Source organism: Miniopterus schreibersii (genome assembly GCF_964146895.1).
Source record: "Miniopterus schreibersii genome assembly, chromosome: 9".
NCBI classification, from domain to species: domain Eukaryota; kingdom Metazoa; phylum Chordata; class Mammalia; order Chiroptera; family Miniopteridae; genus Miniopterus; species Miniopterus schreibersii.
This window is the reverse complement of record NC_138118.1, coordinates 81,055,113-81,078,791: the sequence shown is the minus strand read 5'-3', so window position 1 is coordinate 81,078,791 and position 23,679 is coordinate 81,055,113. Positions and strand designations below refer to the sequence as shown.

The 23,679-nt window shown below is 46.4% G+C and overlaps 1 protein-coding gene across 1 annotated transcript in view; it reads left to right on the top strand.

Annotated features, from left to right (window-relative positions):
* The window catches only part of IMMP2L (inner mitochondrial membrane peptidase subunit 2), a 395,161-nt gene that overhangs the window by 312,188 nt on the left and 59,294 nt on the right, over window positions 1–23,679 (top strand). The window lies entirely within an intron of this gene.

Here is a 23,679-nt window from a genome sequence, read left to right as displayed (position 1 = left end):
TGTCCTCCTTTTTCTATATTGTTTGCTAAAAATGCAAGTATCGTGGCAATCACATTGGTAAGTAGCATTTTGTCACATTAAGTTTATAGCAGAAATGTAGGCGTTTCTTACGCCGTGTTTACAGTACATAAAATATGTGACTAAACGGATCGTTCCATATACATTTTCATTTTGAATGTGTACATTTCTGTGTTATGAACCCCCACAATGACTCATTATGTAAAGCGAAGAGACTTTTGGTTCATGGGAATTGCACTCGATTTCTGGTTACCTATGTCTGGTTAAAAACTTGGATCTTCACCCGTCAGGTTTCCCTAGAGGGGGTCACGGCTATAGTTTAATATTTATGTGTAAGTTAATATGGAACACCTGCAGGTAGGTTTGCAGAACAGTGCGCCCACATGGTTTTGTCTAAAGCCTGATGGTGGTGGTGTCTACGAGACAGTCTCTTTGCCTATCATGATGGGTCACATCACCGTCACAGAGGTGCAGTCGCTTTGACTCACCGTTGGCTAAAAGTACAACGACAGAGATGCTCGGATCAGAATCACAGGTAAGTGGGAAAACCTTCGGGAGAAGACTCCTACCTCTTTCTAGTTGCAACGACAGTAAGAACTTCTAAGGTCTTCCTTGCTTTTGAATAGTAATTATCACAAACATACAGTTTAATCTTTGTAGGGCGTATTACCACTTGCATTTACTGGATTATACACGAAAGACATTTATTTGATGATTCCGACCTGCAGGCTTATGGTTGCTTGGAGTGTTGGGCGAGCACTTACTTCTCTTGGAAATTCCTTTGCTCTGTGAAACACGTTAGGGCCCCCCCCCCCCCCCCCCGCTTCCATGGAACCTTCTCTGTTGCAGCTTTGTTGTTGTTCTTTGCTGGCACCCAGAAGCAACTGCTTATAATAAATACCGACAAATTTTCTGCTTGCTTTCAATTGAAAACATATAAACAGTGCAGTTGCTGTGTGTGTAAAGGCATAGCTGTGAATTTTCAATTAGTGATTTTAATTATTTCAAATTAGCAGACTGCTTCTATTAGAAAGGCCTCTCGTTCTGTCTTCCATTTATTATAAATGCTGGTTTCAGCACTTACATTTGAAATGTTTTTATAGATATTCCTTCATTTCGGTAAGAACACAAATGGGACCCTTTCTTTCCACAGCCTCCATTTAGCTTGTGCATTTTCCGTCTTTGACGTTTTCCTATCATTTTCATCTTGTTTGAAGTCATGAGCCACTAAGATACCTTCACTGTTTGGGGGGGGCACTGATTTGTTGTAAGGACTATACATTTATCATGGAAATACTTGTTATTTAGTATCTAAAATAAATCATTTATTTTAACTTCACTGACCAAAGGACATTAGGGGAAAAAAACACACAAAAACAACTTTTGCCTTAATATTTCAAGGCAAAGATAACCTTTCCATGGTGTATGAAAGTATTTGATTCTTAGGTGTGTGATCATAGTGTCACCTGTGAGCAATTTGTGTTCGGGAAGCATGAAGCAGAACCGAACAATTTATGTGCAGAAACTGCCCGACACCCCCCCTCTCTGAGAGCGGGAGCCGCGTTCTTCTGGCTTCCCAGCCACCTGCGAAAGATCTAACCGTTTATTTTATGGACACCTTATTATCAAAGCATTAGCCCCCGAGAATGCCTTCTTGAAGCAAATATGCCTAATCGACGATAGTTTTAGAACAAACGGGCCTTAGATATATTACAGTGAGATGAGCTGATGGTCTGAAAGTGACGATCTCTAAGCAAACATGGACATGCGGGTGAAGTCTCCATAGGATTCCTCTTGAACTTAATGAGATTCCGAAAGTTTTTACTTTTTAAAAACTAGTGGAAAAAATAAAGGAGAGGAAAAGTCAATGTTTTCTTTGTACACACGCAAGGCGTTCATTTATGTCTTCGGGACGTTGTTTAGCATTTCCTGCTTTCCCACATTGATTTTGGCCTGGATTCGGAGTGGGGAGGGATCAGGAGGGACAAGGGCCGCGTTAGAGAGAGGCTGCTGGATTCCATAATACACACTGGAAGCGAACATTTTAGGAGACTGACTACCTTTTCATGCCTGTTTTAAATTTTCCCCGACTTTATGCATTTTTGGTATAAAAAGAAATACGGTCTGCGATTAACCAGGGCAGCAAAGCAGGCAGTGTTCTTGGAGATGCAAGTAGTTGAAAGAAAGGGAAAGAAAAGGAAAGTTGTGATATTTTTGAGACCACAGGACGAAGGGCGGGATTGGGGAGGCATTTTGGGAGATATTGAAAAGATTGAGAGATTATAAGGGCCGAGACTCAAGTCATGGGCAATAAGAACTGCCCTGGACCCTTTAACCTCCCAGTTCACTTGTCACTATCAAGAGGTGCCCTGGGGCCAGGAAGAGCCAGTAAGGGGGTCAGTGGATCCACGACTGAGGCGAGGCCCCACCTGCGAGGAAGGCAAGTGATCAGAGTTACAAGCCCGCGTGCGTTCTCTAGGCCAGGGGACCACAGGGCCTCTGGAGGGTAGACACGGTGGACTAAGCCCCCCAGAAAGCACTGAGCCCCCTAGAAGGACTGGGTAGGACAGTGTTCTGAGAGGGTGGAGAGAATAGCTGGTAAAATCTAATATCGCATGGAACCCACTTTGCGAACGAAGGGGTTGTGCCTGGGCGGCCGGGGGCCCAGCTGCCTTGGAGACGCGTCGCTTGCACGAGACGGATAATCCTGTGGACGCGTGAGGGTGAATTGACATTTCCTTTTATTTATTTCTGAAGTGGAGCATTTTCCTTGTGTACATTCTCTCGAGCAGCTAGAGTAACTTTTATTTAAAATCAGCCATTTTCAAATAATGGAAAAGGTCATTAGACGGTGTGGACAGGATCCGAATACAGTGTTCACGTCACACTTTCTTTGAAAAATGATCCTTAGACTTGAATTGGTCAGATTTTCTTGTTTTCCTATAGGACATGCTTTTGTTCATTAGAACATTTTGGTAGGAACTAAATTAACCTGTATTTCATATGCAATGAATGGTAACAACAGTCCGTCCTATGGGTCTTAAAATCATAAAACCTCACCGTGGTGTTTTCTGGATGTTTCTCACGGTTCCCTTTAAAAATGCTGGGAACTAGCAACCTCGCATATTTTAGATATAATTTTCACTTGGCTCACAGGGACAAAGGCATGTACTTCATAAAAACGCCAAAGCCAATGAAAAGAAAGCCATTATAATTAAAATGATCTATATAACCAAGATAGGTCATTCTCAGAAAAAGGCCCATTCTCTGGAGCCATGTTCAAAACAAAGAAATGCCCGGACTGCCAAAGCCACACAGCGTCCCCGAGGGCCATCGTCGCTCCTAGCTGGACTCCTTACTCTACAGCGGGGACATCGGCACAGACGAGCAGAGCAGGGAAGGGTGCTGCCGGCCAGCAAGGGCGGCGGAAATCATTGCCAGCCGCGACCCCCGAGAGCAGAGGCGAGCCCGGCTCCCACCGTCACCAAATCAGAGGTGCTCTCGTGTCTCCGTCACTCTGCTCGAGTCAAGTCATTTCCACCGATCTCATTTTCAGGGAGGAGGAATGGCCACGGCATCGCCGCCAGGCTTCACTGCGTGGCAGGCACTGTTCCTTTGCGCCGTCTAGTTACAGGATTAAGTGGGTGCATTTTTTTTGGAATATATACTCACTGACGGTGAGTCAGGAGCCAAGGCTGAGTCCCGTCTCTGCAGTGGTAGGAATTTAGCAATTAATTTTATAAGATCTTAGGGTTTTTTTAAACGTGAGATGGAAAGACCCTTACAATTTGTAAGACACAACGGGTGACTCCTTAGAAAACTTACATGGACCAAAAGTGGGGTTCAAAGGGGGAGGAAAGTTGGCTACTGCTCTGCCTGGGCAATACCATCAGAGAGAGCCTGCCCCGGAACGTACCGCGAGTCAAGGCGTGAGATCGAATTGCCTCCTTTAAACGAGCAGCTGCTTATTAAATAGTTGCTGGGCGAGTTCTCTCCACTTTTCTTAATATGCAGACACCAAACTATGTAAATGACGCTGTCTTTTGACTAAGCTTGGGGGGGATAACTTTCTTTGGAACTTTTAAATTTTCCTAAAGCTTATCAAGGGATCTTAAAAATGTCTTTGCTTTGTGTCACCATCTGATTGGTTATATTTACCGAAATGACTGGCAGGAGGGTTTAAAGGTCAGCTTGATCGCCAGTGGCTTTGGCGATTGTCTCCTGTGTAGTGGAGTCATATGCGGGGCCCACAGCGGGCCACTCGAACCATAGTTTTAGATATTTTTTAAAGTCAGACCCACATGGGTCTGTGGTATGTGGACATTTGTCTGACTTGGTGAATCTAGCAAGTACCGATGCAGGTCTTGGTCACAGTGGCGAGAATCGGAGCCACGGTGCGCTCTATGGACAGGGCATCCAGGGCTCACAGCGTCAGCATGAATCGCAGGGATTCCGATAGCGTGACTCCTGGATAATTCTTCTCCAGCCCTCCTCCTGTCACTAGGAATTTTCCTGGCCCTGGCCCTGGCCCGTGTGGCTCAGTCGGTTGGGCTTCATCCAGTGCACGGAAAGGTTGCAGGCTCGATCCCCAGTGGCCAGTAAGAGGCGTGCAGGGGAAAGCCAGTCAGTTTTCCTCTCATACATCTGTGTTTCTCTGTCTCTCAGTTGTTCATATAAATTAAAATTCACTTCAAAAAAATAATAAGATTATAAATGATGTCATTTTTGTAAGTCACTATGGAATTATGTTGACTGTGGTCAAGGAAAAATTCTGATCTTAAAATATTTGGTCCAAAGGCTTTTAAAACAAACTTAACTGTGTGTTTCTTCTGAGATTAAAAAAAATAAAACAACCCTCCCCAAAATGAAAAAGTATAGGTATTTTTCAGTCTTTCAAACAAAGAAAATTTATGTACAGAATAGGGGGTGGTAATGCCATTAAGTGAGTGAATTCTTTAAGTCTAAAGGCATGATTTCACTGGGCTTTTGTTCCAGATTTAGTGTGTTGCCTTGAACTGTCCGAAAACTAATAGTACAAAATGGGCAAGGCCATTTCAAAGGTCATTCATCACAGTGCATGGTATTTAAATAACCTTTTTTGCCCAGATGGACATTGTTGGTTAAATTGCTATATCTTTTCAAATAGTATTATCCTGTTGAGTCACAGAAGTATTCTTTATAGGATCTTAAATAAATTTTCCAGAGCTTGTTCTTATTTGATTTTATTATAGTCACATGCTACTTCTCTATTTTTAATTTTGGGGGGAAATCTATCGTGCTTTAGCTGAAGTATTTCCCCTTTAGATGAAACTACTGTCTGATTGCAGGGGAGTCTCTCTACAGCCGTTACAGGTTTCATATAACAATATAGTATTAATGTGCATTTATATGACCTGCTTGTCCACCCTCTAGCTGTCCCTCTAACTGCCTCTCTCCCAGCTCTTGGAGTTCATTATCCACATTACCCGTTCTTTGTCTCACCAAAGGAAATTTAGTATTTGTGCTTTTTAAAAATTATGCATAAGGTACCCTTTCATGTAGAGGGTTTAAATAGGATGTGTTTAAAGATGGACATGACCCTAATTGATACGTCATGATCCTTACCTTTGGGAAGATGCCCTCTTTAGAACCATTGCTTTTTATACCCTGTTTTTCATTCCTGAAAGGCTCTGACAGGACCACGGGGCCTATTCCCGCGATCCTTTTATTAGAATATCTGTTCCAATGCGCTTTCCTATAACTTCAGTCCAGTTTAAAAATAAACCAACCGAAAACATCATGAATCATGCAAAGCAGAGTCATTTACAGATGCAAAATAGACTCTGTATGTTTCCCCGGCTCGGTTCGGAGTAAACTGGGCCTGGGATAAATTACAGTGTCTTCGAGTTCATCAGACGTGCTGCGCGCTCAGCCCCTGGTTTCTCTTACCCACAGCAGCAGCCCCTCCTTCTACGGAGGAGAGCAGATCCCTCCTCTCTCTGAGTCCCCTCCTCTCCTCCAAAGGAGGGAGTCTAATAACCTTGCAGGGAGGGGGGGGGTGGAGAGAGAGAGGGAGGAACACTGTCCCTTGCAAATGTTACTTTCAACTTCTTATAAATGAAGCATGAATCTGTCTCCTCCACTCAGCATCACCATAGAAAGAGAAAATAATGGAGAGGTAGAAATCAGCAGGCAGAGGAATTATTTGGGCGGCGGTGGCTACCCCGAAGCATCACAAAGTCCCCTCACTTGTCCCTGAAGGCAATGGCGAATGCACTTTGAGGGTGTTTTGAACCTTGAGAGCTAACTAAGGGGTGTCTTCCAGCCTCAGCTGGACCACATGCCCGTCTCCCCCACCCCAAGGCCTGCGGATGCCTGACCCCATGCCCGTTGCCAGGGCAGCCTCTCCGTGTTACCTGCCACAGTGTGAGCCAGAGGAGAGGGACAGTCTCACCTCCGGCCCTCAGCGCAGAGGGTCAGTGTGAGCCACGTGCCAGTGCTGAACCAGGGTGCATGCTATTTAAATAGGTATTTTCTCTTGTTAGAAGTTTTAATGGCCCCACATACAGTTGCTTCTACTCACAGGATTTTCCTGAACTCTGGGAGCAGAAATTCTAGTATTTGTTATTTACTTAAGCGGTTTATGTGTGAGCAAGTAACCACGGAAGAAACTGTTTAAATTGTGAAAACGGTAAAAGCGATTGGGTTTCCTAGTCTTAGAAAAACTTAGAGCTTCCTTTTTCCAAGAGAATATTAAAATAATTCAGAGCCCTGGCCGGTGTGGCTCAGTTGGTTGACCTTCCTCCCAGGCACCAGCAGGTCACAGGTTCGATTCCGGGTCAGGGCACATGCCCGGGTTGCGGGTTCGATCCCCAGTCTGGGTATGTGTGGGAGGCAACTAGTCGATGTTTCTCTCTCACGTTGATGTTTCTCACTCCCTCCCTCTCTTTCTAAAAGCAATAAAAACATTAAAAAAAATAAAACAAAATGATAGTCTCCTTTACTTTTTTTCCTTTCTTTCTGGAAATTCCGATTCTGTTTCAGTTCCGGCACCGTGCAGACGTGGCTGTTTTCCAGAACAAGAAGTTGGTGGGGTTGTCGGGAGAGGAGTGGAGGTGGGCTGGCTGGTTCGGGGAAAGGTGTAGGTGTGCAGAGCGCCAGGCGCAGTGCCCGTGGGGTGCTCTGCGCATTGCGGCGGCCTGTGGGGACAGGGCTGGCTGGCTGGGTAACGGAGCAGGGCCTGCCCCGTGCTGGTCCTGGTCCTGCTCCTCTGCTGGAGGTGTCCCCCCATGGGAACTGTCTGAGGAGTCTTTGCGCCTGTCCCCTGCCTCCGCAAAGCCCAGTGCTCCAAGCTTCAGGATTGTCGTTCAGTCGTTCGGAGCACCGTGGGCAGTAACTGGGCTGTGAGTCGACTGTTCCGATTATGAGTCTCTGACGTCCCGGGCTGCGGTTGGGCTCGGGCGATGGGCTTTGGCTGCAGGAGCTCAGAGGGTTGTCTGGATCCAGCATCGCTGCAGCTGCTGTGACCACAGACTCTGCACAGGTCCCCCTTCTTTAGTCACAGACAAAACAAATGGGCTGAGCGACGAAGGAAAACAAAGTCCTTCCCCAAGTAACAGGCCAGGTGTCCTCTCTCGGCTCCCCTTGGTCTCGCTCGCCCAGCCTTCGTCACGCCCGTTAACGCTGCTTCACCCATGCTTTTTAACTCACAAGAGCCTCATATTCAAAATGAAAAGAGCTGCGGGTAGAAACTCTTCGGCTGGAGTTTGCGTCTCAGGGAAGGTCGGCTCCTTGAGTGACTTGCTCTGCGATGTTGCTCAGCATGTTGAGTGTTTCATCCGGAGCCCTGAGGCCCGGGGAGCTCCTGGGGGGACGGCCCTCGGGGGGCCGGGCACGTGGCGGCCGGGAAATGTCAGCGTCAGAAAGCTCACCGGGCGGGTAATGAGCTCAGGCATTTCAGAAACCCGCCTGCTCGGGGATGCACTTGAGCGCAGTCAGGCTTATTTTTGAAACATAAGAGCTGGAGGCTCACCTGGTGACACGAGGAGCTTTCAGACAAAAGCCGGAGGCAGCTGGGTTGGCTGTTGCTTCCACACGCAAGGGGAGGCGTTGCCACCGGCTCGAGCCAGAGTGAAACCGAGAGCCGACGCTCAGAAACTCGTTACAATGAGAGTACATGGTGAGATTTGGGGGTGGGTGGGTCATAACTGGGCTCTTACTTCCCAGCTATCATCTCCCCGCGCACACACACATTGCTCTATGGCTCACACGTTTTACTGTAGAGACGTGTTAGCAGAGTTCACTCATTGCTGTGGACTGGATTGTGTCTTCCCACGACCCCTTGTCGAAGCCGCAGCCCCCAGTGCGATTGTATTCGTAGAGGGAGCCTTTAGCAGGTGACCAGGGTTGGGTGAGGCCATGAGGGTGGAGCCCTCATGAATGGATTAGCGTCCTGATAAGAGAGAGAGAGACCCCTGGGCTATCACTGTGCCACGTGAGGACCCCCGGAGAAGGCAGCCCTCTCTGAGCCAGGAGGAGGGCTCCCACCAGAACCCGACCGTGCCGGCACCCTGAGCTCTGGCTCCCAGCCTCCAAAACCGGGAGAAAAGAAGTGCCTGTGGTTGAAGCCACCGGGTCTGTGGTAATTTGTTATGGCAGCCTGAGCACACTAATTACGGGCATAGCAATCATTAGCTACCATACGAATGGGTCGCTGGTTGAGGAGGGTGTGAGTAAAAATATCTCCTTTAAATAAAATTTCCTTTAACCAATAGCATACATAGAAGTATGATTTTTTTTGCTATATGCAAAGTTGAGGTTGTTTTCATTCATTTGAGATTCTTTGAACATCTTGTAAAAAAAATAAAAATAAAAATACTGGCGTGGCCAGTGTGTGGCTGAGCAGGGGGTTTGACTTAGGGAACCTGGGAACCTGCCCAGAACCAGCCCGTTCATGTGAAATGCCCTACGTTTGAGATCCATTCCTCTAGTTTTAGTAAGGCTTTGTGTCTCTGAGAAACCAGCGGTAAAATGTGGATAGCCCTCAAAGAATGATGCATGGAAGCTCTACTGTTGTATTTCTCAGCACGGAATACTCTGTAAGACCGCGTCTTATTGTTAGATAGGACAGAGAAGACCCTGAGAGGAAGACATTAGGACTGGGAGGTTTCACCGTCGGGGAGGACTGGGGCTGGATGTCACCCGAGGAAGACTGGTCGGAAATCGGTTCTTCCTCGCTGTGCAGGAAAGCAGTTTCAGGGATTTCAACTCCTATGACATGTGCAGTAGATCTGAGTGACAAGGCAAGGTTGGTCAGGGTGCCCTGAAAAGGCTGCCACACCCCACGAGGCGCTTCCCCAGCAGGTCCGTGAGCAGAAGCCGCCCACGTTGTTGCTGTGCCCAGGTCCACCACCCCTGATGCCTCACCTGGACCGGGAGGCTCAGCTCTGCGCCCCGGTGGAAGGCTCTAGCTCTGGTGGCAGCAGCCTGCCCTTGGCCCACCAGGCCCAGGGGGGTCCACGGGGCCCAGAGCTGCATCGCCCCAGCACCCGAGGCTCACCTTGGCAGTTATTTATCTTCCCTGCGCCTCATTCCCTCTGCACACCTGCCGCCGGGGCTCCGTGACGCTCTGGCCCACGCGGCTGCCGAAAAGAGAAGCCGAGGCCTTGGTCAAGCTTCCCTGCGAGTCCTTGGCCTGGGGAGCGAGCAGGCTTGCTTTCAAAGCAGCCAGTCCCTTCCCTGGCTTCTCCCAGGCTTGTGCCCTTTACCCATTCCATCTTTTCCCAAGACTTTCCCAGGTTTGTCTCCTCCCCTCTAGGGTCACCATTTTGGCGTCTACTGCGTGTGGCTCAGTAAAGGAATTTCTCCCCCATCTCCCCCTCCCCCTCCCCCTAGTTAATCCAGACGAGCTGGCTGGTTGTTCCCTGGAGTGTCTGTGAAACTAGTTTCCCAACTTAATCAGGCTCAGCCTGTTTTCTCCCTTGTCTTCTGTCGATACCTAACTCTCTGCCTGTGCTGACAATGGCGCGCTCAGGTGGCACAGGGGCGCCGATGCACCCAGCGCCTGGAGTGTGCCAAGAGGAGGAGGTGCCCTGTCCTCTTCACTCTGTGCCTCAGGCAGCCTCCCTTCTCCCCCCCCCCCCATAATCTGAGTACCCCCATGCCACTGCCGTCTTGGGACCCTTGCTCCCATCTCTATAGCTAATTACTTGCATTTATGTGACGCTCACTTTGTGCTCCTCTGCATTTCCCTTCGTCACGTAGGCCACTTGCTGAAATTGCTTTTCCTCTCTCCTTTACCCCAGTGAGAAACTACTCCAAGTCCAGTCAAAGCAAAAAGCCTGAAATCTGAACCCAGACCACATATACAGTAGATACTCATGGTCAAGGATGCGTGTCAGGCCTTGCTATTAAAAAAAAAATACAATTTTTAAAACATGCCAATTGTGTCCTTAAAACACTGTCCAAAGGCCATAGAAATCCCTGCTACCCCGAGTCCCGTAATTGCTTTTCTCAGCAGTACTTTTGCCGTCTCTCTACCCCTTTACCCCCGTAGCTCCCAATACATAGATGCTCCTTGACACACCTAGATGAATTTTGAAGTAATTCTGCTTTGTATTAATATTTCATTGACCCTTAAGTGCTCTGATACTCCTTGGAAAAGAATAATTGGGGGAAAAACTGCAGGATTCTCACTCGATTTCCCCCTTTGGAAACAGAACTGAAGCCGGGCTAAATACCATAAATGGAAAGCTGCCTTCTGGGTGAACTCGCTTAATTAACAAAAAGTGAAACATTCAGCAAAGGCTGTATCTGCGATGACTTTTTCTTTGGGTTCATCAGCGCTGCCTAGCTGATTGTTTTTTGGAGGAGAGTGTCTTTTGTGATTAAGTCACTTGTCAGATTCGCATTGATATGCAAAGTCTCATTTTCTGTCTCCGAGAAGCTCCACCATCTGTTACTAACATTGCAGGAAGTTCAAGAGAAGGGCCTTGGTAAGGTAAAAGCACACCAGCCTGAGCTGGGGCGGCAAACAATTGTTTATAATTAAGAAATAGGACTCGGAGTAAATGCTGACTGAGTGCAGGGGACAAGAGTGACACTGAGTAGGACACAGAGTCCCGACAGGATGTGACAATGCCGAAGGACAGGAAGTGTATTCACATTTCTTTTCAAAATAGAAAACTTCAAATTTCAGAGAAGCCTCAGTCCTAATTTTGTAGTTGAAGATGCAGTGTTTGTCTTTCCACTCATTCAGTTGACACTTTTGGGCCCAACAATGAGTAAAGAGTCGCATGTATGCAATTCTTCACACTTAACATAATAAATAATGCAGGAAGTAGCTACCGTTTATTTTCAAATATATGAATTTCAAATACTGAAATGTAAGCACTTATGTTAAATGTGGGTAAGAATATTTAAATCATCAAAAACCCCCCTGAGTTTAGATAAGTGGCATGCTGATAGATAAATGTGTTTAGATATTAAATATTTAGATGTTTACACATTGAGATAGTTTAGAAGCTATGCCTCGCGTGGAACACAGCCGCGTTGAAAGGATGGATGTGATCCGTCGATCAAGGCTCATGGGATTGTCAGAAGAGAAAGTAGTTATGGGTCAAAAGAGTGGGTGGAATGGGATTGATCGACCTAGTTCTTCCAATTCCAAAATTATGGCTTCGGATTTGAAGCGAGGCATATAGAGTAAGTAGATAGTTTTTAATCTGCTCATTGGCCTCCGTATAAAGCATGTTTATTTCATGCCGGGTTAGAATCGAATGGGAGGCGATGAGCAGGTATTGAGTTCAGAGAGATTACTTGATAAAGAGACGGCTGAAGGAAAATCATGGCGAAAACAACCCAGGGTAAAATGTGTGAGTAAATAAATAACTTTTCACACACCCTCTGTTGGTTGTAGGTGATTTCGAGAGAAATTCAAAAGGGAGCATGAGAGGTGCTGAGCGCACTTGTTAAAGAATTCTTCTAGGAGCTGTTGTTGTGACTGTCAAGTTACGGCCTGGTCCAACCTTTGCATTACGTATATATTTATTCTCTTAATAGCAGCAAACTTTTTTATTCTTTAAGCCTCCTAAAAGTGTTGTTCGTGCTCATGTGTCCCTGTGCGTATTTGCCCCGGGCTTGCCAACCCTACTCCACTCGTCCCAAGTTATGTACCATCTTACGGAGCCCGTTTCCACTGTCAGGGTTTTAAAAGATAATTATTGAACTCGGTCTATCCTTTACGACCATAAATGTCACACAGAACAGTTAGAAACAGTTTTAAAACATGGGGAGCTTTTAAATTCCTGTTTTGTCCTAATGTAACTAGTCACGGTGTGTCACGCCGAGAACGTATCATTTACCGAGAGCGCTACGCAGAGAATGCGCTGCTGTTTCCATCCCCCCCCAAGGCGATCGTGCCTCCCGCCTCTTTCTGTGTGGGATGGGAACCCTCCTCCCCTGAGAACAGTGCCTTTCCCACCCCGTGGGTGTCAGGCTTGTCCATGTGACTGGCTTCGGCCAGGAGAGGGGAAAGTGACGTATGTCATGACCAAGCAAACATTCTGAAGGCCACCTGGTGGCTTTGCGTCATCCTGAGGATCGTGCAGCTGAAGGAACCAGCACAAATTCTGCTGCATCAGCTACCGGGGTTGCCCTGAATAATAAACCGTCCTTTGTCCCTGGGCCAGGAGTCTCGACTCCTCCGGCAGCACCCGTGACCCTTCCCCAGGCTGATTTACTAGCTCGCAAGTAGAGTGGGCTCTTGGCAGCCGCCTGCAGATCTCAGGGGCTTGTAACTTAGGCTTATTTCAGGCTTTCCTTGCATTTTGCTTACTTTCCACGTCAGCCACGGGTCCCTGCGGGTCAGCCTAGCTCAGCCCCACGTCTTCTTCCAGGGCCGAAAGGCAGCCGCCGCTGGGGACATGGCTGTTCTCACGCGCTGGGGCCTACGGACTGTTTGCTTTCCCCCGACAGTTCCAAAGGCGGAAATCAAATCTAATTTTTTCTTTTCTATCTTTTTATTTTCCCAGCCCTGAATATTGGTCTTGCTGTTTTCATGCATATTTCTTGCTTAATGCAAAAGAGCAGCGAGGCAGAGCAAACTGTGACATTAGTCAGTTTAGTGAGAATATGTTCAAGGTTGTCACCTGCTCGTGACAGAAAGTAGGCAGTTGCCTTATTTTGCATTATTGCTATTCAGAGCACTTATAAAATGGAACTCTTGCTTTTTGCTGAAAAAGAGACAATCTAAAATAAATGAATGTGTTCAGAAAACAGAGGTCTTTATGGGCAGGCACCGGGATTGTGGGAAAGGTTTAGTTATTTTAAGAATCCAATGTAAAGTGTTTCCTTTTCTGTTGAACTTCATCTAAAAAGTGTATTTCTCTAAAGAAATTTCTGTTGCTTCCTGGGGGGTGTGGTGTGGGTGCGCCGAAGTCCACACGTCTGTACGTCTGAACATGCACTACATATTGTTTACACGCCCTCACACATGTTCTCTAAGGAGACATGTGTTGTATAGGAGATATGAAAAATTTCTAAAGTATACGTAAATGTACATATTTATCACATCAGATCCATATACATTTTATTGTGATAGATATTTTAGACATAAATTATGCTGGTTGTGTGGACATCATTTATAATTTCGTAGTATAATAATGTTAATTTGAACAAGTAACTTTGTTTTTCTCATCTTCGGAATCTGCTGTAGGCATTTGGATATTACCAGAAGTACTTCTACTTTCATATTATATAACTTTGCTCTGGCCATTTTATTATTTTTTAAAATTAGAAATATGCTTACAATTCGTCAAACTCTTCAGAGTTAGTTGAGAAATTTTTTTTAAAAAGTATATTGCAGGTTTGTTTTTTCTTTCTGGCCTATGGTTCATCACAGGCTTTGGGAAATTTTGAATTGTGTCTTCAGATTGTCAAATTCCGTCTCCCAACTGTGAGAAAAATCACCTTTCTAAAAGTTTGCCAAGATTTGGGTAAATAGAGCCTTTTGTAATTAAAAAAACAACCACAGGTATTTCTCCTTAATGCGAACCACCCAAAAGCGATTTACTGGTAGAAATATACTTGCTTTTCTCCTCTCGATGGAAACCGAATGAGCCAACACGGTCGTGCTGATTTGCCTTTTCCCGCCTCCTAGCGGGTCCTGTTCCGCCCGCGGGGAGCAGCCTCCGAGACAGCCCTTCTGTCTGCTCGTGGCTTTGAGACTGAGCAAGAAAAACTCTTCCAATAGTTTATCAACTTCCTTTCAGTTCCATAAGCCTGTCTGTCAACATTGAGTTGGCCACTAAAAATTACTGCCTTTCCCCGGCCGGCGTGGCTCAGTGGTGGAGCATCGACCTAGGATCCTGGAGGTCGCGGGTTTGATTCCCGGTCGGGGCACAGGCCCGGGTTGCGGGCTCCTCGATCCCCAGCAGGGGGCGTGCAGGAGGCGGCCGGTCAACGACTCTCATCATCGATGTTTCTCTCTCTCTCCCTCTCCCTTCCTCTCTCTGAAATCAATAAAAACATTAAAAAATCATAAAAACACACACATAAAAGTGCCTTCAACTTCACATTGCTTTGGAACTAAGGGGATCTGAGCACACACTGAATATGCAGACGCCTCCCTATTGGAGACACTATTTACTGTCCATCGTTAGTCTAGTCCTAGCGTCTTCAAATGACCGGAGTATTTCCGGAATATGAGGGAAAGTGGAAAATGTGGTATTTCTAAGTTAGGAGGTTTAATCCTCTAATCTTTTCCTCTTGCCCCAGTCCAGCCTGCGCCTTGGCCCGTTCTGCAGAACGGAACTTGCCGCTGCCCAGCCGTTGCTTCGTTTATTCTGACCACCCTAAGCATTGGCCTTGATCTCTGCCCTGCTCAATTCAGAATAGGCCCGATGGTGGTGACAGCAATGGCAAAAATAAACAGTGATACATGTTGCATATATTAGCTCGTGAATTCATAATCTTAATATTGAGCTAAAAATACAACAGCCATTTAAGTTCAAAGTAGATCAGATCACGTAATAAATGTATGATTCAGAATTCTCTGTAAGTGTGATTATGAAGGATGGTCTCTGCTAACTTGGATACTTTGCTTATTCCAAGTTTAGATCTGAAAAACTATGCCACTGACAAAGGAGAAAGCTTTTAAAGTTTTATTAGCGTCACATTGACTCCTAAAAGGCATCTTTCATAGGCTTTATTTTTGGAGCAGTTCTAGATTTATGGAAAAATTGAGCAGAAGGTACAGACATTTTCTATATGGCCCGAGCCCCTCCCCACACCCACTCAGCCCCCCCACGGTCAACATCTCACACCACGGGGGCATTTGTTACAGTGCTGGACCTACACTGACCCATCACAGTCACCCAAGTCCATAGTGTACGTCAGGCTCACTCTGGGTGTCGTGCATTCATTCTGTGGGTTTTGACAAACGTGCAGCAACATGCACTCGCTATTATCCTACGGGACATTTCCTCTGTCCTAAAAGCCTTTCGTGCTCTGTCCACTCACCCCTCACTGTCCACCAAGCCGTGACCACCACGGGTCCTCCTGCCGCCTCCACAGGTTTGCCTTCTCCTGAAGGCCCTGCAGTTGAAACCTCACGGCACGCAGCCTGCTAAGATGGGCCCCTTTCACGTAGGAGTGTCCAGGCCTTTCCACGCTTCACAGGTCGCTTCTTAGCACCGAGTAATATTCCATTTTCTGACGGTTAACAGTTGATCCATCTCCCTGCTGAGGAACTTCTCGGCTTTTCCTGAGTTGGGACGGTTGTGAACAAAGCCGCTATACACACCCAGGTGCAGGCTTTTGTGTAGGACAAAGTTTTCAGCTCATTCGAGTGAGTACCAAGGGATGTGACCATTGGATTGTATGGCAAGGGCCTGTTAGTTTCAGAAGAAACCACCTGCCTCTCTCCCGAAGTGGCCGCCCCTTTTTCATTTCCACTGGCCGCGAGTGCGAGTCCCTGCTGCTCCTCATGGCCCCCAGCATTTGGTGGTGTCAGCTCTAGAGTTGGGGCGTTTTCACAGGTGTGTATCTATTGTTGCTTTGATTCCCTAGTGACATCTGATGGGCAACTTTTCCTACGCTTACTTGCCATCTACGTATCTTCGTTGGAAAGTGTCAGTTGAGATCTTTTGCCCATTTATAAATCCGCCTGTTTGCTTTCTTACTGTAGAGTTTTAAGAGCTCTTTGTCTGTTTTTGGATAACGGTCCTTTATAAGACATGCGTTCTGCAAATATTTCTCTTAGTCTGTGTGGCTTGTCTTCTTAATATCTTGGTCTTGAACAGAGCCCAAGCTTTAATTTTAATGCAGCCCAGCGTATCGATGATCCCTTTCACGGACCACGGCTTCGGTGTTATATTTACAAGTCTTCACTTGCCCAAGGCTGTGGAGACTTTTTCCTGTGTTAATCCTTTAGAGTTTTATCTTTCATGTTTTGCATTTAGGCCTGCGATCTATGTTTAGTTAATTTTTGTAAAGGGTAGAAAGTCTTTGTCTGGCTTCACCTTTGACATGTGGATGTCCAGTTGTTCCCTCGCCATTTATGGACATATCAAATTTTTATCAGTAAAAATCAGTACATGGACGATACATTTTCATCTCATACTTTGCCTTGAAATGTTTTCTATGAGCTTTTTGAATTTCGGTCCTGTTTGCATGTAGGTTTCTGCGTGTGGCGAAGGCGTCCGACTGCCATAGTTAAGCCCGATGAAGGATTTGCAAAAGCTCTGCGTTTGCTGCTAATCCGGGTCTTGCCGACACAGGTCTTTAAAGAGACTTTGAAACGCTCAGAACTTTGACGAGACCGCTGGTTTATCACGAAATGGTCATGTCAGCCTAGAGCATTACGAAATCCACCTTTTACATTAATCAAAGGAGCTAGTCAACTAGTCATTTCCAGCGAAAGGGGAAGGAACAAGGGAGAGAGAGCGCCAACCCGTTGTTTATCCGCTGTGGGCCAGCTGTGTCCCCGACGGGCCACCTAAGGGCCTCCGAAAGCTTTGCTCAGAAAGCGGACGGAGCGACCGGAACGCATCCCGGCCGGCGGCCTGCAGCAGGCCGGCTCCCCGGCTGTGGCTTCGGGGCTGTCCACTCGCAGCTCCCCTCGGAGTCATGACTTTGGGTCTGCAGTGCCTTTCAAACCGGTTAACGGTTAGTTTTAGTTCTGCTATTGCGAGGAATTTTGTTTATTTTAAAATGTTCTGAAAGCTTTTGCCTGGAAACAGCGATCTCCTCTCTCTCCTGAGTTCTGAGGGCCTCAGGATGCCCCATGACTGACCTAGACCCACGGCATCATGTCCACGGAGGCGCGTGGAGGGAAACAGAGGAAGCCGCTCCCCGGTGGGTCCCGACGAGTATCCTAAAGCAGAGGATCACAATGACGAAGCACTATAGTTTTTATTTTAGATTTTTTTTCACACCTCGTTCCAAGGGAACTTTGGGAGTTTTGTTGTTGTTACTTACAAAACAGGATTAATACAGGGGCCACTGAAAGGGAAAAGAGATTGAAGAGAAGGGAGGAAACAAATTTGTTTAGCGTGAGGCTTAATGGCATCCCGGGAGAAAAGGGAGATAGTGAGAATAGCATGGGTTTTATAATTAGGAAGATGAGTTCATGCTATTGTTTAGAAAGAGCATTGACTTTGAGTGATGAACTCCAGCGCCCTTCTTAACATGTTTATAGCAAAGAAGCAGCAGAAATGGCATAGCTGTGATAGCAACCGAAATAAAAGATGACGTTTTATCGTGGAAACATTTATAAATCAGACTAGTATTTCTCTGTAAAATTGTAGTTTATCTCTGCAGAGGTTTAATTCCACCCAGAAATAGAAGAGCCTCAGGTACCCTGAGGATGGACCGAATCCTGAATCCCTTGGACTGGTGGTTCTCAAGTTGAGCGTTGATAAGAATCAGATAAAATCCTTGTTCAAAATACAGATTCCTGGGCTCTATTCCTGGAACGTCTCCTGTAGTCAGCTTGAGATGAGACCCCGGTGTCTGTGTCTTTAACAGGTTCCTGCTATTCTAATGCAACTAGTCTAAATGGCATTTAGAACCATGGTCTTGGGCTTTCTCTTTCACATTTTTTTTTCTATCAGTCAAAATTTTTATAGGAATTAAATAACAAATGGTTCAATGTTGTACTATCTGCAGACAGGCTAGATGGCAGGTGTCCTAGAGTGCTGATTTAGGGCAGATCCTCAAGGAATCACACAGATGGTCGCACTTTCATTATATTATGAACATTACGGAGACAGACCAGTACCCGAGCTGAGCAGAAGGCCAGGCACCCGCAGGTTTCTCCTGCTCAAGGCTAGATTTTCCTCCGGAAACTGTGTTGAGGTTACTGCAGCACCGGGTCACTGATGAATCCAGATGTCAAGTTAGAACAAGTCAGGGGCAGTTTTTGTTTGGAAATCGTTGGAGAAAGTGTTGCCCAGATCGCACAGAGCTACCCACAAAGCCTGGAGGATGACCCTGTGCAGGTCTCCAGACATGTTGCCAAGAGGAGGGAGCTGCTGAGAGTTCCCCAGACCCCTGAGCACGCTGACCCGTCCTGCACTCCATTTAATATCGATCAGGGGAACATCAGGGAGCGTCTGCCAGGGGCCGGGGTTTTGTCTCACGAAGGTCAGTGATGAGTCACCTCCCAAACAGCTGGTGGGCCCTGGAGCTCTCGTCTCTCAAGGCCACCCCTGTCTAATGAACAGCGAGCCGTTTCTCTGGCACTCAGGAGGCCTGGAGGCCTGGGCTTTGATTTCTCCTTCATTAAAGGCCCCCTGTCCCAGCCTCTGTGGGTTAACTGGTAACATTCCAAAGCATATCTTGAAATAAATGGTGAAACACGACTATTGTTTTCTGTACCAGAAGGAAAGATAACAGGGCCATTCTCTCTCTCTCCCAAATCGATTTCTCTTAAGTGGAAGATTGATTCGACGCGTCAGGCCTTGCTCGCTGCCCAAGACACTTATATAAATTTTGATCTTTTATAAGAAGATAGCCTGATTTTCCCTTTTCATGAATTTGTATCAGATAACATAATGTTACTTCTGCCGCCCACCACCGGGCTTATGGCAGCTGCCTTTGTGTTGCCTTAATTTCTAGGTGGCACAGTCCGGGCGATCGGTTTCCCCGCTAGAAATTAACATCGTTTTCCTACCGACCTCTGCAATGGCGTTACTCTGCCCTTAACTACGTGTACTTACGACCTTTCCAAATCTGCACGTGCTTGCTTGCATTTTTTTTTTTTAAAGATTTTGTATTGATTTTTAGAGAGAGGAGGGTAGAGGGAGAGAGAGTAAAACATCAATGCGAGAGGGAGATATCGATCCGCCTACTGCACGCCCCTTACTGGGGGCCAGGGTGCAACCTGGGCTTGTCCCCTGACCAGCAGTCAGACCTGCAGCCTTTGGGCGCACGGGGCAATGCCCAACCGGCTGAGCCACACCTGCCAGGGCTGTGTGTGCTTCTTAGTTGAGGATTTTTTTAAAAAGTTTGACACAGAAAGGACCCTTTGCCTTAAAAAGATAGAATACCTTAAACTGCCTTTTTCTTACAATCTCACTGTAACAGACTGGATGATGAATGTTTTAAGTGGTAGTTTTGATGCAGTTCTCACTGTTCTTACTGAACATTCTATAAATCCGGTAATTTTGGGAGAAAGTACACTAATTCAGAAGAACAATTGCTGTATTGGATAAGCAACTCGTATCTTACAAGAGGCATGTGGAAAGGGCAAATTAAAACTCTGCATATTTTCGAAACTTTTCTAAAATTTATTTTACTACAAGCCCACAGGTTTTCATTGTTGGGTCCATCACACTGTTCTGTGAGCCCTGAGTTGATTGATTAGTTGGTGCTCCTGTATTAAGTATAATTTGTAAGGAGATAACTCTGATCGGCGCCCACCTATAAATGAAGATATAGGTTGACAAGTGCATGTCTGATTTTAACTTTAAGGAGCAGTGACTCTAATTGAACTATTGTGGGGCTGATTATACTGCTCAAATAAAGGTGAGATGCTTGGCAAGGAGTCTTGGAGAAGATGAGTTCAGGCAGGGTCTGGAAAGCAGGAGGAGGGACACATTTGGGCTTTTGGGAAAATAGAAGCATCATTCAAGTTGAATAAACTGACAGACGGCTGAGGGGACAAGGGCTACTCAGTGGCCTGCTCCAGATCGTGGAGAAGCGCCTCCCTCCTTTTGCAGAGCCCGCTGCTGCGCAGAACAGTCCTGGGCACAGAATCAGAAGCCACACAGAATCTGGAAGGTTGACTCATTCAACCGGCCCACTGCACGTGGTGAAACGCAGCCCCCAGGCCTGGGCGGGCTCCCCTGGGCCAGACGGGCAGTGGGGCAGGTGGCGCCAGGACGCCCTGTGTCCAGTCGAGTTGACCCCACCGCGTGCGCCGCTGTGTCGTCCGGCAGGCGCTTGATTTCCTCGCCGCAGACACTTCAGACAGCAGGGTTGAGGTGTCCCGCGGGCAGCCTTGGGTTAGGTAACTTCCATTACCCATTATTGTCAGTATTATTATTTTTAGGGCAAGCTGTTTCTGCTTGGGCACACTTTCGTAATCACTTAAACCTCTGAACACCTTTGCCGTAAGGGCAGGAGTGGCTGTAGGACTATTGAAGCTCATGTTTACCACCTTCTTTGTCTTTTTGCTGTTATTTCTCCCCAGAAGGGCTGCCTTAGACTCACCAGCACAGTGCTAAGCAGACGGCCCTGCGTAATCCAGTAATAACCATGCACTTTATCTCCGAATTTTTTTTTTATCTGATTTGATAGAGCTAATTTAGTTTTCCTAAGCTCTGGTTTTAAATCTAATTAAGACATCTTAAATCGCTCAATTTCCATTCGGGAAGCCTGCTTCACCCATCATTTCCAGGTTTCGGGACTTCTCTGATAGATTTCTTCCATTGTTTTTCTGCAATTAAGCCTCTCTTCCATTAAGCTCTGTCAGGCGTGGTCATAAGGCAGACTGCTATCCAACCCATCTCATCAAGTAAGAGCCAAGGAGGATTTCTAAGGAAACCCCTTAGTATACAGGGTAACCTAGAGGAATGGCCCATTTTTTTGCAAATGCCCACATACACTTTTCTTGGCATAGCAGGCTATGGGTATTTTGGAAACTGATTCCTCCCCCCCTTTTCTGTTTTTTAATCTCTCAATATTGCCCCTTCCCTCCCCATGCCACCCCCAATGGTCAAAGACTCAATGGGCAGCCACATCCTAAGACAGAGCTGGGGCCATGGGGGGGCCGCATTTGGTTGCCCTCTGACGGTGGAGTGCAGCGGCCCCAGGTCTTCCTAGTTGAACGTATCACTTCCACTCACAATCTGCTTCTCTCGTCCTGGGGCCCGTGGACCTGAACTCGAGCCCCCATTCCCAAGGCACCTCGATAAGGCTGCCGTCTGGTCAGCTGGCCCAGCACCTGGAGAGATTTGGAATCACGGGGCAGAGGAGCCCATTATGCTCAGTTAGTGTTTCCCCACTGGCTCCTCTGGCCAAATCCACAAAAAATAAATTATTGAACTATTTTCTTTCTGCGCTCCCTGTCCATCAGGTTCAAAACCAGAAGGGAGAAAAAAAGCAACTTCCCCAGACAGTGAGAAAGTTATGGGAGAGTCTCTTTTGCATAACCGAGCCTGCATATGTCCTAAATTGCAATCCTCGGAGCTGAGACGGAGAAGAGTATTTAATGCGTCTGCCCCGTTTTCCGGCGGCCGGTTTCCACGCCACGTGCGTTAATGTCTGTCTGAGGCTAATGTAGCACTTGAGGCCCTGAGTGTACTTAGCTTGAGATGGACTGACCCAGCCTTGACTCTAACTAAGACATATTTGTGTGTGCAGCCTTTTAAAAACCGGGCTATTGCAACAGAAGCACATTTTTACGTCTTGCGTCAGCTCTTAGACAATTTGATAATGAACTCATTGTCTTTTGTGGTTAGTTGTGCAAATGCTTGAGAACCTTTTGTTTGCCAGCCCAGAGAGAGTCCAAGGTCTACTCCACAGCTCTTACCTAAAACTTCACTTTCCCTTGAAAGCCATTTCTTAAACAAAGACTTCAAGCAGGAGTATTTCAATATTTGTCAATTCCATATTATGCTGAAGTCATGTAAAATTGGATTCGAAATGCCATTTGAATGACAAATCTATTATGACAGAAGAAAGCCAGGGAGCTGTGAAGCTATCGTGGAGACATTCATGTGGGAATATTTGTCTAAATTCTAATTAGACTGAATGAGTCTGGATTAGCCTTACTAGTTATCAAAGAATAAATGCCTGTAGAGAAAGGAACTTACCTTGTAATCTAGCATTCACTTTCAGCCACAGGTTCCCCATTATTTCCGAAGTAAGTGTTGTATTGAGAAGTGTGTGTCGTATACTTGTTAGTCCATGTGACACATGTGAGGTCTTTAGAGTATAAAGCTAACAGTAAACGTAAAAGAGCTACTTTTTCCAGTGTATCTCACAGACCCTTGAGTTAAATAAACACCATTAAACAGTGGCCTTTCTGCTTGAAAGCTCAGCGCCTTCTTACTAGGAGAACACAGCCGAATTTATTGTAATTAGTGGTCAAGTTATAATTTAATAATTAAACTATTGCCCAAATGGGGTCTATCACCACCAAATGGCCAAAATGTCTAAATCCGTTAATACCAGAGACGTTTAAATACTCTGTGAAAGAAAGTTTTAGCACGCGGGCTAGTATGCAGAAGTTTAAAAAACAAATGTTATATAGAAAATAAACATGTTTTTCATACAACAAGTGTGTATATGAAATAATCATTTGGGGCACATCGTTTTTAATTGCGCTTTCAAGTATCACATTGCATTTACAGGAATTAGAGGGAGATGGACATTTTAAGTCTTGTTCAAATGTTTCTAAATACAGTTGCGTTGTGTTACATGTGAATTTAAATTATTTCAAGCCAGATACCGATAACGCCATCCCACGGAATTTTCTACCCCCCCCACATTAATGTGACGGTACCGACACCTCCTCAATTGTATCTAAACAGCCCGGAGCCAGTGATATCAGATAACCAGCTATCTCCTGTACCAGACTGTGAAGAAACCATTTGAGAGCCAGTCCATTTCTAATTGATTTTTCTGTGTTCTGGAGCCCTTAATGGGTTCTTTGCATATGTGTATGTGGCTCAGGATCCCGGAAGGAAATAGGTGTCACGCTTAATTGGCGTGACTGTGGAGTGTTTAACGGGGGGCTGTTTGCAAAGGCGTGAGCAGGGATGGCGAAGCGTCCTGGGCGAGCAGGAGCGGGGAGCCCTGACCACTCCTCGGGCCAAGGAGCAAAGGCGGGGACAGGTGGCCAGGGCCTGAGAACACCTGCAGCTCACGCTGTAGCCGTAGGAGGGAGCGGCTGTGAAGAGCCGTGGCCTTCGGAGGAGAAGGGTACATGACTTGTTGGTATTTTCCCCCCAACCCCCCCCAATAGCCATCAGTCTGTTTGCTGTATCAATGAGCCTGTTGATTCTTTGATAATTGACACACGAGTGCTAATGCCTGAACCCCCCTCCCCCAATTACAATACTACTTGTAAGTTCAGGTCTCAGCCTCAGAGAAATTCTGGGACTCAGGGCTGGAACCTGTGGATTGAGTAGTTGAAGGACAGTGCGAATACAGGGACCGAGAGTGACTCAGCCC